At 39.6% G+C, this 16,547-nt stretch overlaps 1 protein-coding gene across 17 annotated transcripts in view; it reads left to right on the top strand.

Moving 5' to 3' along the window:
• The window catches only part of ARID1B (AT-rich interaction domain 1B), a 496,963-nt gene that overhangs the window by 361,525 nt on the left and 118,891 nt on the right, over window positions 1-16,547 (top strand). The window lies entirely within an intron of this gene.

Genomic DNA, 16,547 nt, shown 5'->3' with positions numbered 1-16,547 from the left:
AGTATTCTATTTTCTATTTTAATTGTTTCTTTCAGCAAGTGTGCCTGCTTTGTACTTAAACAAGTTTTACATTCAGTTGTTTGTTCTAAATAATTCTGATGATGTGGGTTGGATTATTTGCTAATTTGCTTTAATTTCTTGATCACAGATCTGTGCTTTAAGGTTGGCACCTCCTGTCACACAGAAAAAAACAAGGCTTCAATCTTATGTGCACTTTTCTGGGAGTAATCTCCATTGTATTAGTGGAATAGTAGGATTAGTGGGGAGTACTTCTAAGTTAACATATGTAAGATGGTGCTCTAACCTGTGTTAATGTTCTTGTAATACATTCCATCCATATCTTCAGTGAATTGACTTTTTTCTATTCACTGTACCTTGTTTGTTCTGACCTCAATCCACTTGTATTACCTCCTGCTATGTCTTGCTATGAGCTTCTCCATGTGACATAGATTTGCTCCCTTAATAATTTTCTCTCTAGCAAATCATTGTAAAACAAGCAGCTGTTGTGTTGCTGCTAGCTATGACAGGGCAATGCCAAAGTGTAGCAGGGGGTTCCTTTCTGAGAAGGCTGTTAAAATGAAGGTGTTGTGTTCTCAGGGTATGCTGGCATAAAAGCATCCTTTACTTCTTCCCTTCCTCAGCTGAGATGAAATTGGCAGCTAAAACAGTGTCCAAGAAACAAACATGCACACCTAACCTACTAACCCAGCTTCCAAATGGCTGCTTCTGTTAACTCTAAAAATTTATCTTATCCTCTGCAAGTGTTTTCTCTCATATTGTTCATGATCACACATTGGTTAACCCCTGAGTTCTGAATAGTCCTTAAATCAGCAGGCATTTTTTTCCTTTGTACAGTAAAAAGCCAGAAGATAACTCACATACTATCTCCATAATTCTCCTTCACCATCAAGTAGTGCCATCTCTACTTTGGGAACAAAATATGTGGCAATTTATTATAAAGGAAAACATTAAGTACTCCAAGAACATCAGGAATGAATACTTTTATCACACCTAAATCAAACTTCTTACACAAAGCTGCTGTGCATAAAATGTGTTCTAGAAAATAAGTAATCTGCATTTAAGGTTTTTATTTTTAAACATTTTTGCACAGAAACATATGGGGGGGGGACAGTGACGATCAGACATATATTTCCTCACATTGTGCAGTTTTTTCCTCAATTTACAATATATATTTTATTATAAATTGTGCTATTTTTAGTATGTTAATACTAATACAAAGAGACATTTGTAATTTAGAAAAATTGAAATCTCTTTAATAATATGGAAGTCAAAGAGTCATTGTTCACATAGAATAATATCAAAATGCATTGTTAGAAAATTTAGTGTATACTGACTTGGCTTAGCTTCAGGACCAAAAGTCTCGGGATCCTAACAAAATAAAAATATTAAAAACCACATGATTTTTAAGGACCTCAGTCCCTAAAGAGGTAGTGTTATGTCTTTACCTGATGCCCCAGTACCCACAGAAAAACAGTTTTCCAAATATATACAATGGTGTGAACAAATAATTAACCACTTCCCCACCTCAGTTTCAGCAAGGCTCAGAAGCACAACTTAAAGCAACAGAGCAGACTCTGGTACGGATGTACCAAACCAGGGGAATCCAGCCTGTTTCAATTTGCTAGTTTTCCTGCCCAGTTCTTTTCCAACAACTGGAAGCAGGCCAAGTGGAGGACTTTTTTGTTTGGTTGTGAGGACTTCCAAGATTGATCATGATTTGAATATTTTACCTTATTGCAAATAGAATTTGCCAAAGCAGTGTTTGGAAAGCATGTAGTTTAATGTGTATTGCACAATTTTTGCAAATCTCGCTAAACCACTTCTTTTCAAGTGTCTTTTTGTGTGAATAGTTCCATTAAAGCCATGTGCTTTCCAGGTGCCATTTTGCATAAGCTCTATTGGCAGTAAGAAATAATACACAAATTGTGGTCCATCTAATAGACAGATGTGTGTTAACTGGCTTGACTAGCGCTGCAGCAAGTCGGCACTAGTACATGGGCAGCAAACCAGAATCAAGGAGGTCGAAAATGGATTTCCACCCTGCAGATGGATTCTTCACACATCCCTAATCTGTAGTGAGAATGGAATATGTAATATCTTGGAGAAATGTAAACTACTACTGCCAATTCTGAGCGCAAATTACAAATATATATACCTTTTAACCAACTAATGTTATATGTGCTTTTTGTCTTTAAACAAATGACCATCTCATTTCAGAAGGTGTCTTTGTGCATATTCTATTTCTACTGTTATTTTTATCAGGTAGAACAAAGAAATCTCGCATTTGCAAAATTTACATGATTTTCCTTTTAAGATCCACTTTCTTTTAAAGTATTTCTCTGTGTGCTCATCTCAGCAGTCAAAAACACTTGCAGTATCATGCATGCTGTTTATTGGCACATGTGACAGCACTGTTGTTGACATAGTTATGCTTTGTCATTGTGGATAAGGCACAAAATAATTACGCAAAATAATTACAAATTTTAAAACAACATAGGTTTTCTACATTTCAGTATGTTTACATAGCTATGCAAAGGAAATATTTCACTGTTGCACATAACACTAGTTTTTAATTCTTGACTTCCTGGAACTATGAATAGCAGGGAAACTTTGTCATGATACAATGCAGTCTAACTGCATTCTATGCTTACTGTGGAGAACCACTTTTTATAGAAAGGTAGTAACATTCTAGGTAGGGGAACTGATCAGAAGGGTGCTATTGATGAATCCAGAGAGTAACAAGAATATAAATATTGGGGTTTGAAAGACAGATGACGAGCAAGGGGCTGGAAGTAGTAGTCATGAGTTCAGGAAAGTACAAAGCACTGAAACCCAGTTGTAACCTCTGAAACTCTTCCTGTGCCAGATATTTCAACAGATGCAGAATATGAATTACTATGATTTACTCAGAAACCATAAAGGTTACAACTACTGTTTTGAAAGAATATAAAAGTAAGATTTGAAGCTTATTGTAATCTATTCTGTTTGGCAGTGGCTCTTCAGTGTCTCAGATTTTTTATTTCAGCTGTCCTATCTGGGATCCTTTACCCCAGCATCCAGAACATGCATACCGCAACTAACAATGTTACTCCTAAAACAAGGAAACTCACAACTTATTCCTACATTTTGTGTAAAGAAAACAGACAGTCTGCCCAATGCTCTGTTTGGCAGTTGTTTTGTTTGTTTTTCTGGCAGGACTCTTGTGCCTTTAGAAATTGAAAAAGAAGCAGGTAGTGAGCAGATGAGGTACAGAAATTTATACCTTTTGTTTTTTACCTGCAGTGTAGCAGTTAAAGATGTAGGTCCCTCTTAGAAAATAACATTGGCAACCCCCAGTGGACATGTTGCTTATATATGGCATATATGACTTGAATTTCGCTGAATTTATTTTTGGAGCTCTTAGCTGAAGAGTCAGGAAATTCTAATATCTGACTGGTCAGTATTGCAAACCAGATAGACATCTTAGATGTGTACCCTATAGGATGTATACATCTGTGAGACTGTGAATAAGAAAGTTTCTCTAGACATAAGAATTTACCTTACATTCTGTTGGATTTGGAAGCAAATTTAGTTTCCAAAACTGTCAAGTCTGTGTTCTGCCAGTGTAAGAGCACTAATGCCAGCATTCTTCCACAGATCAAATATAGCAGCTATACACCAGGTAGCCCCATGAAAAAAGGCTGTATCATGAAGTCTTGCCCATGTGGATCTTTTTGGAAGAACATTAATTATAAGTAATACTGGTTGATTTCAGTGGTTGCAATGCTGCACTTGGATATCATTGATTTCATTGGGAGTTCTCTAAACTAACCGCATGCAGAATAGTTGCAAATAGGAATAATTTTCAAATAAAATGTTGAGGATCCCATAATCAGAGTAGCTTTGGTTTACTCTTTTTAAAAAGTGTTTAGTTTCTTAATTTACTAAGAACACACGTGCTATCCTGAAATTGTTGGTCAAAAATATGTCTGACCCACGAAAATTCCATAATTCAAATGGCTATTAAAATCATATTTAAAATAGTTAAGAAACTGATGTCCCTAAAACTTTGTGTATATCCTTGCATTAGAGGAGTCAGTGAAATGTGATTTAATTATTCTGACCCATATTAGACATAAAACAGCCCCATCCACTCAGTCCGCACATGTCTACTCAGATGTAAGTCCCGTTGAGTTCAATACTTATTCAGGTAAATAGTGAATGAATATAACAAAAGTGTTGTTATCTCTGCAATCTCTATTACTTTATTTGCATTGCCAGTTAGAGTTTTTTTTAATTCTTAAATTTTTAAAATATAGTCCTTTGTTATTGTAATACCTTATCTCCCATTACTCATCTACAACTGTCACATTCATGAAAAATATTGTATTTTTTATTATTGCATATCTGTTTTATGGTCTTATAGATGGAACAATTTAAACTCTCCCCTTTCTATTTCATGGCTTTCATAATAAAATATTGATGTGATTGCATCAAAAATGGAAAGGTGTCTTTTTCCTCCATCATATACGGCAATATTAAGAAATGATCGATGTATTTACAGGGCAATTCAGTTAGTCTGCTCCTACTTCATCAACTAACAGTTCTTGTTGTTGTTAGCTGTGGGGCTTTGTCCCCTGGTAGGAACTCCTTATATTATTTCTGACTAATATTTATTTTCTGAACAGCAGTGGACTGGCACTGCTTTTATACAGATCAAGGCGGAGGAGCTCCCTAGGGTCCAATAATCCCCCATTTACCTTCAACACAAACACAGGAAGCACAAGTAGTTTTCACGGTGCGGACAAGAACAACTGGATAAGGAGGCATACACAAACCTTCCATTCCCTGGTTAGGCCAGAACAGTGCTTGTTCATTTAGATTGACAGGGGATGGGAAACGCAGGGCTCTGTTGAGCTCTGTGGTACTACCAAACATAGGCCCTGGACCATGACTTGATTAGAATAGGCTCTTGATATATTTTTACTGCCTTCTCTGTGAAAGTGACCAAGAGCTATGATATTGTAGAGTACCATAGCAAAGGAAGATACAATTGTCAGCCATGGAACTTGGGCAACATCACTTTAAAAATCTTTATGTGCACATTTGTCTTCCATTCCCTCCTGTCCCAACTTTCAGAATTATATATGGCATTTTCAGAAATGAATTCAAAACCAGAAATCAAACTTCCTTTTATTAGTTGTATTGGTATAGATAAGTAGTGGGTTTTAAAACATTTTATAGATCATTGATAGTCATGTTTATAAGGGTATACACAAATAATAGGAGGCAAAAGCCCTTGTGAATTTGTTCCTTTCTTATCACCAGATAGCAGTGGACTCAAATTATTGTGATGTGTTGATTGATTACAGCCGTTAAGTTTCTTAGTAATCAGTTTCATCGCTTATACTCAATTCACACTTGTACCTTTGATTTCTCTTCCACAACAGGGTGATGTAGGTTGTCGTTGACTAATGAAGAACAGAATTGGTTTCGGCATGAGACAAACGGAATGCCGACACCAATCCTGAAATGCATTAATCTTTAATAATCCACATCTGCATGTTTATAAATGATATAACCAGGAGTTGTTAATGCTGTTACTTCCCCTTTGCAAACAGAAACTGACATAACAAGTAGGGTAATTCCAAACCACATTAAAGGCATGTGGCTAAGTGCAGTGTGTATGACCTTGCAGAGGATTCTAAACTGATGAAGGGTTTATGTTGATCAAAGATTCATAAAGAATTTCAGTGCTCTAATATCAGAGTTAGTGCCCCAGACTTAGTGTGTCTTATGCTTCTTTGGGGCCTTCAGACAGTCTTTGCATTCTGTGTTACTTAACTTTCTGTTTTTCTCCTCTTTCCCTTTCCTGAGGGATCTTCTCACATTTTAGAAATAATCTTATTTTCCAGGGAGATAACATGTTTGTTCAAATTCTGGCAGGCTTGGTCTCCCCACTTATTCATTTACATACTCTCTTGTTTGAATCAAGCCTCATTTTTCTAGTACATGTAAAACAGAAAATTATCGTTTGTTCTCTTCAGTTCTGGTTTGGAGGGCATACACAAACCAGCGTTTCTCCATTCAGATGTAACATGAGACCATGGCAGTTGAAAAGCTAAGCTGGTGTATTAAGGACAGGGCATTTTGGGGGACATTCTTAGATAGAGTGGCCATAAGTCAGAGGGAGCTGATACACTAAAAGGCTTTACACTGAGTGATCTCCAGATGGAGTGCAGGTCCATGCAGTACTGCTGGACTCATGACCTGAGTGACCAGGCAAGATGATGTTCTTTCAAATGTCCTGGTTCCAAGTTGGGTATATCCAAGAACAATACCTGAAACCTAGCCCAGAAACAAATAGGCAGCCAGTGTACTTCTCTCAGTAAGGGTGCTACATACTGAAAAGGGAAGCTCCTGACAATAGTTGAGTTGCTGCATTCTGCCTAGGTTGCAGCTTCCATGCCAGCCTTAAGAGTAGAGCCACATAGAACGTGTGACAATGATCAAGTCTTAAGATGCTAGTATCTGTATCACTATGGCCTGGTCACAGTGATACAGATACTGTTAAGGAAGCAGTTGTTTCTGGTGTACCAGTCAGAGCCACTAGAAGGTAATTTAAATTGTTGTGGCTACTTGGGGCACTTGTGAATTAGATGAATCAAGGAGTATTTCAGACTACAAAGCTGATCATTCAGAGGGAATGCAGTACTGTCTAGATAGGCAATAAGCCTATTTCCCACACTCAGGAACCACTTTCCCACAGGGCTACAGTTTTGTCTGGGTGGAATTCAGCTTCAGTTTTTTGGCTCTCATCTGGCCCATCACTTAAGTCTTGTATAAATCGTGTACAGTGATGGCACTTTGTTCCAAAGCTTCTAATGACCACTCCTAGAAGCTTTATATCCCAGAAGCTGATTTGAACAACAGATAAGCCATTGTTGAGCAAAGTTCTCAGCGCAGGGAGGATACTACCACCCAGGGTTGCTGTTTTTCTAATTCAGTAGCCCCTCAGTGAACAACATACACTTTTTTAAGCCATGAAGAAGGCAGAAAATCTGCTTGCATCAGAAAGACAGCAAAAACACTAGGTATGCATCTGCGTCTCTGAATCACAGCCATTGTGTATTTCATGTAGAAATAGGATGGCAGTAATTTAACATCTCTGTAGTAGAACTATGATAGAATGTATTGAACTACATATATATATATATATATATATATATATATATATATATATATATATATATATAGAGAGAGAGAGAGAGAGAGAGAGAGAGAGAGAGAGAGAGAGAGAGAGAACCAGTAGTTTTCCCATTTTAAATGCTGTATGGTTCTGTGAGGTGCTCTCAGGGACATGGAGGGAAATCGAAGGAAAGCTTTTTTGAGGTGGTCAAATTAGACCTTTAAAAATGCAGTACCTCAGCTCTGAAAATGCCTAAGTATAGAGCAGAGATGAAATGGGTAATAAAAGAGCAAGCTTTCATCTAATCTTTCTCCTAGAGACCCAGGTGGACAAATTGGCAACCCTGTTCACAGCCTTTTTTCCCCTCCTCTTTGTACCATAAGAACTACTAATCGGATCCATGCTGCTCTAACTGTGGTTAGTTATTAGCAGAATAAAAGCAGATTTCTTCGAAAGAACGGGTTGGGGTGGGGGGAACGTCTATACAAAATTGCAGGGTTGTTAGAATCTTAAATGCACAGCAGTTGATTCCCCCCCCCCCGAATTGTATGATGAATAAAGTCTTTCATCTGTCAGTATGCCCATTTTCTTCAAAACGCAGCCAAATATTAAGCTTTTCAAACAAAAAAAATGCTAAAAAATAAATAGTGAAGAGGACAATAATAGGCAAGTAGGTACGAAAAAGCCAGGCTTGTTTTTATTAATATGTCTTAGAAACAGAAATATAGAATCACAGAATGTGAGACCAGGAAGGAATTCCTGCTTTGAGGTAGCATATGTCCATAGCAAAAGTATTCCATCCCAACATTCTCTGCTTAAGGCTACTGTAGAGTTTCTCTGGTTGCATGATCTGTTAGCAAATTCTTGGCCTTAAATCTTCTTTTTCAGAACACAAACAAATTACTTCTAGTTAAGTCCTTGATTAATCTAGCGCACAATTGTTATTCCTCTTTGTTCTAACTACCATTAACTTTCGAACTGTGGAAACCTCACCTTGTTTCCCCTGAATCTTCATCAGGAGCTATATTTAATATTAGTGCTCACATTAGTAAGCTTCATCTGGTTAGAGTTATGAAGAGAGCTGTGCTGGAACATCTTGTGAGATGAGTTCATTTTCTCTCTCAGATGTTAAGACTGGCTGCTGACATGGATCATTTTTAGTGGAACAGTACTGTGAGCTCCAGATCTACATATATGTATATTAGCAGGCGATCTTGCTAGCATGTACAGCAGCCAGAGGGTGAAAGGAAAAAAGAATAGATAATCTGAACATCCCCGCTACAAGTGCTGCAGTTTTTGCTAATGCTTATTCTCTGGAGTGTCCTGTGAGGCTGGTTCTTCTTTTGCTTTGGTCTCTTTGACACTCAGGCACATACATCCTAGCCCTCTGTTCTTCAAGGCTGCAGCTTTCATATCCTCCTCTTCCCAAGACATGGGAAGAGTCAGAAGGTCAGTGACCACAGAGAGCAATTGGGAAACAAAGAGGAGAGTGACTGAGTGAAGGCAGAAGATTGGCAGGAGAAAGGGGGTAGGCAGAAAAAAGCAGGGTCAATTGATTGTTCTGCCCTATGAAAGTGAAACCACTGTCTTGATTTCTTGTACTCTCCACTCCCTGCATTCTCCCTGAGGTTTTCCTTCCCTTCACTTTTTTTCCTTCCATTTTTCCCCTTTTTTTTCTTTAGCATTTATCACTGCTTGCAATCCCCTATTCTGCAATCTCCCATTTGGTTTTGGTTTCTGGTGTGATATGTGGTACATTTATTGATAGTGATCCTCACCCATGTTCTGCAAGTTTAATATTTGCAGATACTAAGCTCTACACACTTAGAAATAGATGCTATTGGAAGTTTTATTTCTTCAAAGTAAACCTGAATAAGATTGGGATTTAAGACTGATATGTGTCTTATCTGTGTTTTTAATGTGTTGTTGTTGTTGTTGTTGTTGTTCTCAACCAAGTTTTTATGTTTTTGCTTTTTATGTTGCTATGACTCGTAGCCTCTTTGAGTTCCATTTTCATGGTGGAAAGGTGGGCTGTAAATCAGATAACTGAAGCAGATTGAGAATGTGTTTATACACAGGCCACCATTGTGTACATATCTACCTGGGGGCAGGCCCTATTAATGTATACGGAACCTATTTCTGGGTCAACATGCATAGAAGAGTTTTAAGTCTCTTTCCAGATCCGTATTGAGTCATTAACTCAGAGCACAAAGAAGGAAGTGGCTTGGGGTGTATACCAGATGAGGGAAAATAAAGTATTCAATAACTTGGCCTTGGGGTAATAAATAAGGGCCCGCCAGAGATACTTGGCTTCTTGATTGAGTTTGTTAAAGCAGGCCCAAAGCCAGACTGCTGTGGAATAAACAGGTAAGTTGCTAGAACGAGAGCGATCACAAGGCCTACCCCAGATGGTGCTTTAGCCTGCTGATTTACCATAAGATGAAGACAATTCTTAAAGGCTGTTTCCCACTCAAGCCTTTAAATGGGCCAATTTGTAAATTACTTTGTAGGTTGCTTTGTGGGTTGGTGAATTGGAAGTCAGAAAGATTTGTTTGCTTGTTCAGATTTTCTGCTGTATTTCCCATGCAAGAGCAATCCTTATTAACTGTGTTACAGAAGAAGTCATGTACATCATGAACTTTAAATACAATAATGCAGGAAGTTAACATACTACCTTCAGAATTATTTTGCTTTAGTTGCCATGCAGCCTTTCCCAGAACAAAAGATGTACACTAGACATACCAGGCAAGGTACTAGGGTGATGCAAACATAATGCACGTACAAGCCATCATGACTTAGTTTTCCAGAAGTAGTTGCTTTTAATCAGAGAGTAGGAATAAATGGTCAGTTCTTGCAATGGAGAGATGTAAACAGTGAGGTTTCCAGAGGTTTGTATTGGTTACTGATGTTTTTTTATGTGTTCATTGATTACCTGACATTAGGCGTGGCCAGGGTTACTAACAACACCAAATTATTTAGGGTTGTTTAAATGAAAAGCAGTAATGAGGAGCATACAAACAGCAAATATAGTTCAGTGTAAAGATACGTACAGTATCCTGGAGGGGGGAAAAAACCAAACTAGATTCTTATATACACTGATAGTGTCTCGTTGGCAGTGATTGACCCAAAAAGAGATCTTGGTTTTGGTGGACAGCTTGATGAAAGGAACCCAATGTGTGGCATTTGTGCAAAAGACAGATTCCATGTTGTGGCAAGCAATCAAAAATAAAACTGCCAATATTATTAATGCCTTTATACCAATCTTGGGTGCAGACCCAGTTGGAATACTATATACAGTCCTGCTCGCTGCATCTCAAAAAGCATATTGTAAATTGGGAATGGAGCAGAAAAGGGGTAATCAGAAATATTAATAATCAAAAAGATAATCACAGATGATAAAGCAGCATCCAGTTCCAACATATTTACAATGGCCATAACCAGTCAATTTATGAGGCTAAAGGCCTGTTTGAATAAAAATGTTGTTGCCTGCCAGCAGATCAGCAGAAAAGAGGCAAAATTCCTTTGTGAGGTATTCCAGAGCCTGGGAGCAACCATAAAAAAGGGCTCTCTCAAGTGCCTGCCAAACATACTTTAGATGCTGGCAGGACAAATAGAAGGGCCACTTTTGAAGATCCTAAGGCCCAGGAAAGCTTGTGTGGGAAAACATGGTCGTTCAGATAACCTGGTCCCCAGTGGTACAGGGCTTTGCAGATCACAGACAGGACTTTGTATTATGGCTGGAAATGAAGTGCTAATCAGTGAAGCTGTTGTAACATGGGAGTCAGATGTTCCCTCTAACTGGACCCAAACAATGGTCTGGCAGCAGCAATTCTGAACCAGCTGATCTTTCTGAACATTTTTCAAAGGCAGCCTCATGTAGCCTAGCGGTTTGCCCTGGCCTGTCACTATTTCCACCATGAAATTAGACAGCTGCATCTATTCTAGCACACTTGAGGAAAGCGAAGATGGTACTTGTTATTTGCTTTTACTTCCAGTTGAGCAACTGTAGCTAGAGCACAAGCTGCTATAGCAGACAATATACACTCTTGCTGAAGAAGATGCAGGCAGCTATTTCCCTCTCCAGCTCCAAAAAGAAAATGTAGCTTGGAGATGGAATGGATTAATATTTTAAATTCTTGGAAATGAGTTTTAATTTAGGATATAGAATAGATTAATATTTTATGCTCTTGAGAATGGGGTTTAATTTGGTGTGTTTTGATAATATCTAGAAGCCCAAATATGAATAAGGTCATGTTGTGCCCTATGCTGCATAAACAATGGGGGGAAAAAACCTTGCTCAAGGAAAGTATTTTGATATATCGCAATTGTTTTTACACAGCAAATGTGCCATTTCAATTCCAGATCTATCAGCACACAAAGCAACCATAAACACAGCTTAAATGGCCAATTTCACAGGGTTTATGACCACATTGTGTTGCCTCTATGACACCAATCAGCCAAGGTGTAATCTGGCCCTTAGAAGCTGTTTAGTCTGTGTGTAATGCATTGCAATTATCAAGGTCCCAGGCTTAGTTCCAGGTGAGCAGTAAAACATTGTCAAGGGAAAATCCATCCATTTGGCTCTCCAGTGGAATTTAAGGAAGGGCAAAAGAAGTGGCTTCATGAATTAATGTTTGCAGTTGAGTTCACTCTGCAGATTTGGGTGCATTGGGGCTAACATTCTTATGATAACTGGATACTTCTTGTTTCATTCCTTACTGACAGTACTAGTTTTTCCATGTGTTCTACATTTGCACACTTTGTCACAGTATTATTATGCCGATTTCTTTAAGATCATTCTTAACGTTCATACTTACACATACAAATGCACATTGATGGAATAAACTTGAATGTGCCAGGGAGACAAGCAAGACAGGAAGGGTTATGGAGTATCTGGAAATGAGCAAAGGCGTGTGTGGGTCCTGCATTTCTCTTCAACAAATGGAAGAGCTCCTTCCATTTGAAGTGCCTTTAATTTAGTTACTAAGAGCAGAAGCTTATTCATGGGATTATGGATTCAGCCAACATTTTTGTGTTGAAAGTGTGGGTGTGCAATGTTGAAAATTTGGTGTTTTAAAACATTAAAAATATGTAGATACTGTTCAAGTAATTAAGTATAAAGACTAGGAAAGAGGGCATGGTGGTTTTTTATGCTCAGTCGTGGGAATTTAGTCTTTAATTGATCCTTCCTTGACAAAAAGAAATAATAAACAACAACAAACTGTTGTGCACTGTATGTAATGTCCAGTGTGATACCACTGTTAACACAAAAACTCATAATGCCAGCAAGTGCTAGTGGCATTGTATTAGAGATTGCATGCTAGTGCAGGATAATCTACATTAGAAGTAGTGTTTGCCTTCTAATCTACATTAGAAGTCTTTGCCTCCTCCCCTCCATTTAGCAGCAGCAGATCACATAAAGTGATGACTGGGCAAATATTACAAATTTGTATCAGAGAGCCTACTGGGTTCAGAATTACTAGAACCACCACTGTTTAACTAACAATCATTTGCTGGCTGTCAGTACTAGTTCAGTTACAAGTCATCTCAGCTTCTAGATGAAAGACATTTTCTGCCATCAGGTAAAATGGCAAAAGTTGGTTTTTCTAAAACTTAGTGAGGGAAAAAGTATTTCGAGACTTTTAAGGTTTTTTAGAATCTTTGTAAGTAAGCAGAGAATTCCAATAATAATGATGGGGATACAGATGGGGTACCAACTTTAACTATTTTTTAAATGAAATACAACTTGGGTTGTAATTATTCAGCCTCTCTTAGGCTTTATGCCAACAAATATATGTAGTTAAACTTAAAGTGCATCTATTGTTTAAGCACCAGCAGCTGCTTTAATAAAGATTGTTGTGGGCTTTCCATTTCACATAACATATAAAGGATATTATGACTGGTGCACAATGTAGCTGATTTGACTGCCAGCCAGATTACCAAGATCTACATGTTAACTGCAGTATGACATCTTGGATCACTGCCTGATATTTTATTCCTTGTGATACATTTTCCGGTCATAAAAATATGCACTAGTGGCAGTTTTGTGTTTACAAAAAAAGTAGAGCAAAATCAGTATTGTGAAAATTTCTGTTTTATTATATTGCTATAAAGGTTGTCAGTGGCTTTTTCCCTTGCATGTAAATATGTTAATAATGGTGATTAAGATGTGTTTGCTGGTTACAGCTGTCCTCCATAGTTCAATAGCTCAGTTTCTTACCTAGGCACTCATTCACACATTTCTGTTGTGGAAGTGCTATGATGCCGTATAAAAACAAAGCAGGCAAATTATCTTTGTCCCTATTCTTTCAAAGTAAACAAAACTTGCTAGTTAGTCAAAAAATATTCTATGTAGTGTATAGGTTATGGTTCCTGAGCCATGGAAAAAGTTCCCAGATTACTTGTACAATTGGGATACATATCTAGCACTTGCTACCCTTATTCAGTCTTGTTCACTGAATTCAAAAGTATAAATTCTGTGTTGTCCAGTGTATTATTGTATAACTTGAGAACGCTGCTTTTTGCAAGCATCTCCTTCCTCCTCCTGCTACACTGTGCAGGAAGCTACTGCAGATTTCTGAGAAACGTGCCAAAGCATTATCTGTTCTTCTTCATGGTCTTTGTGCATCACACATAGGGGCTCTGCAAAGAGCCCATTGTTGGGAAAATTTCATAGCTGGACTCATTTTAGCAGGAACACCTTCCCTTCTGCCCATGCTCCAATAGGGGTTTGCACCCGCTACTTCAGTTCTCTTCTGACTACCATTGTGAATTGAGCAGGCAAACAATGGGCAAAACTTTGGAACCTCACCCCGCAGGCCACCAGCTTACCTAGGGCCATGGCCCCAGTCAAAAATAGGTGCTCCCTTATTTATTTATTTAAAGTATTTATATGCCGTCCTGTCGCGAAAGCCTCAGGACGGCTCACATAGAAGCCTCAGGACGGCTCACATACCATATACTGTGGTACCAAACAATTTAGGACTTTCTGTGCCATAGTTAATACCTTGAATTTGGCCTGGACAGGAACAGGCAGCCAGTGCAGCCAACAGAGGATAGGTATGATATGTCCATGAGAATGGGTTCGTATCAGCAGAAGTGCTGCTTTGTTCTGGATCATTTGAAGAGTCTAGAGCAGTGGTGGTGAACCTTTTAGAGACCAAGTGCCCAAACTGAACCGGTGCCTGGCCGAGGTAATGGGCTGGATGAGGACCAATAAACTGAAGCTCAGTCCAGACAAGACAGAGGTCCTGTTGGTTGGCGGATCGGGCTTCGGGGATGGTGAATTGAACCTAGTCCTGAATGGGGTTGCACTCCCTCTTAGGGACAAGGTCCACAGCTTGGGAGTGCTCCTTGACCCAGAGCTTTCACTGGAAGCTCAGGTGACAGCGGTGGCGAGGAGCGCTTTCTTTCAGCTTCGGCTAATCCATCAGCTGTGCCCCTACCTGGAGAACAACTGCCTGATGACAGTGACACACATGTTGGTGACTTCCCGACTTGACTTCTGTAACGCGTTCTATGTGGGACTGCCCTTGAAGACGGTCCGGATACTTCAGTTGGTTCAAAATAGAGCTGCCAGGCTGCTGACGGGGACTGGGCGTTATGGTCACATGACTCCAGTTCTCCGTCAGCTTCACTGGCTTCCCATTGAAGTCCGGGCCCAATTCAAGGTGTTGTTTATGACCTATAAAGCCCTTAACGGCTTGGGTCCTGGTTACCTGAAGGAGCATTTACGTCCATATATGCCCGCCCGCCTGCCCCTTGAGATCAGCAGGACAGGCCCTTCTCCAGGAACCCTCCATGAAGGAAATTAGAAGGGTAAGTACTCGGAGGAGTGCTTTCTCTGCGGTGGCACCCAATCTATGGAATGCGCTCCCCAGAGAGGTCCACCTGGTGCCATTGTTATTTGTTTTTCAGCGCCAGGCAAAAACCTTTTTATTCAAACGTTATTTTAATTGTTAATATTATTTATTTATTTTATTCTTTGGCCAGGGCGACTTAAATTTTCCTGTTATACTGCTAAATTATATTGTTTTATATTATGTTATTTATTTATGATTGTGAGCCGCCCTGAGGCTTCAGCAAATGGGGCGGCATAGAAGTTCTCTAAATGAATGAATGAATGAATAATTAATTAATTAATTAATTTAAAAAAAAAACCACTTATTTATCGCAAAGTGCCAACACTGCAATAAAACCTGAAAATTGAGGTTTTAGTTTAGAAAAAACAACTCACAGCCAGTCCATGCAAATATATGTATATCGTTGGCAGCGCACGGATGGGCCATGTGAAAGCTCAGACAAGTTGCGGCTAATGAGTCGCAGCATGTGATGTCATCACCTGGCACCGCTTCTCCTTTCTGAGCATGCACATAGCCCCCATGTGCACTGTTATCCGATGCTGGGCTACTGGGGCAGTGCTGGGGTGACTTGGCTCGCGTGCCAACAGAGAGGGCTCTGTGTGCCCACTGTGGCATGCATGCCATAGGTTCACCACCACTGGCCTAGAGTGCCTTTCAGGGGAAGACCCACATATAGTGCATTACAATTGTCCAGGCTGGAGGTTACCAGAGGTTACCAGAGCATGAATGACCATGAGAAGACTACCTTCATCCAAGGAGGAGTTGCTGGAAAATCAGCTGAAACTGATAAAAGGCACTCCTGGCAACCAAGTTACCCCTGACAACCAGGGAAAGCTTGGGATCCAGGAGCACCCCCAATCTGTGAACCTTGTCCTTTAGGGGAAGTGCAACCCTGTCGAGGACAGGTTTACAATTGCTCAGTTGAAATGGGAGTTTACTCACCAGCAGTACTTAGGACTTATCAAGACTGAACGAGTTGGCCCCATTACCAAGTCTAGACACCTGTTAACAGTCGAGACCATCATACCTGGGTCAGATGAAAATGAGAGGTATAGCTAAGTATCATCAGCATATTGATGACACTTCATCCCAAACTTCCTGATGACTTCTCCCAGTGGTTTCGTGTAGGTCCTGAAAAGTATGGGGGATAAAATCTTACCCTGCAGCACTCTATGTCATAAATGTCATGGTGCAGAGCGATAATCCCCCAGGCAGTGTTGGTGCTGGACTGAGTACCTGGGGGGATAAAGCTGGGAAAACACAAACCCATCCACCTTGCCAGCCCAGGTCTCAGTAATACATGTCAATGAGATCATAGATGAGTGAGATCTTGTTACATACTGACCTGGCATTCAATAGCAATACCCACAAGCCTGAGGGCATGATTACCACAATCACTGGCCATTGCCAGATCTCCATCACCACTGCCCATGCATGCCTATGCTTCCACAGGTTGAAGGAGGAGTGCCTGGAGTGGGTGAAGAGAAGCAGGGTGG

This window comes from Varanus komodoensis, unplaced genomic scaffold (assembly GCF_004798865.1).
Source record: "Varanus komodoensis strain SLA01 unplaced genomic scaffold, ASM479886v1 scaffold1, whole genome shotgun sequence".
Taxonomy (NCBI): domain Eukaryota; kingdom Metazoa; phylum Chordata; class Lepidosauria; order Squamata; family Varanidae; genus Varanus; species Varanus komodoensis.
This window is presented reverse-complemented; position numbering and strand designations above follow the sequence as displayed.